Source organism: Microtus ochrogaster, chromosome 7 (genome assembly GCF_000317375.1).
Source record: "Microtus ochrogaster isolate Prairie Vole_2 chromosome 7, MicOch1.0, whole genome shotgun sequence".
Lineage (NCBI taxonomy): Eukaryota > Metazoa > Chordata > Mammalia > Rodentia > Cricetidae > Microtus > Microtus ochrogaster.
In genome coordinates this window covers 79,696,400-79,697,225 of record NC_022014.1, presented here as the reverse complement: position 1 = coordinate 79,697,225, position 826 = coordinate 79,696,400, and the positions used below count along the sequence as shown (strand labels likewise).

The window sequence follows — 826 nt, the reverse complement described above, 5'->3', positions numbered from 1 at the left end:
TTCCACTGTGCTTCCCAGCAACCTTGCAACCACTGTCAACAAGGCCAGCTTTAGGGGTCACAGTACATATTTACCCTTCCACACTGACTGAGAACAAGTTGGTAAGGACACCCTCCTTCCAGTGGGCCCTGAATCCCAAAGCTCCTGAGGTATTCCCCCCCCTTTTTCTCTAAGGATGAGAGATGATTTCAAGATGGCTGCCCTGCTGGGGAGCCCATGGGCAGGCACATGTCTGACACACAGGCACTAAATAAACACTGCTCTACATTTTCGGTGTTTTGAGGAGCGTAGAGGCCCCTCATTATCCAAAAGACTTTGATGAGCCAGTGAAGGAAAAGTCTAGAAAAATACACCACTTTGCCCCCCACCCCACAAAGGCCACATGGCTTCAACCTAGGGAAGAGTTAACTTTCTGGCCACTGGAGACAGTGTCCTGCCCGCAGGGGCTACCCAGCCAATGGCACTCAGTGCTGGTGATGTCATGCTCCTCCTGTGCCTTCTATTGGGGACTGGGCAGCGAATCCTGCTGGAGGTTCAGGCAACTGAGCAGCTGAGCCCGGTTGGTGGCAGAGAAAGGAGGAGGAGGGAGGGCCAAGGACAAGAGAGCAAATCAGCCCCCAGCAGCTCCTGCCTCCTCCCTCCGCTCCCTGCTCCTTCAACAGAAGAAGGTTCCCCTGGGAACCTGTCCCACACTCTCATCATTGCAGAAGCAAAGCAACACAGCCTTGGTCCAGTAGAGGGGGGCACGGACTCCCTCTCCCACTTGACCTGCCCACAGGGAGTGACTGTGGTGAGGGCTAGAACACACACACCACACACACTCACA

At 54.7% G+C, this 826-nt stretch overlaps 1 protein-coding gene across 2 annotated transcripts in view; it reads right to left on the bottom strand.

The window, feature by feature from the left end:
* Prcd (photoreceptor disc component) overlaps positions 1-826 on the bottom strand; it is a 7,138-nt gene that overhangs the window by 2,432 nt on the left and 3,880 nt on the right. The window lies entirely within an intron of this gene.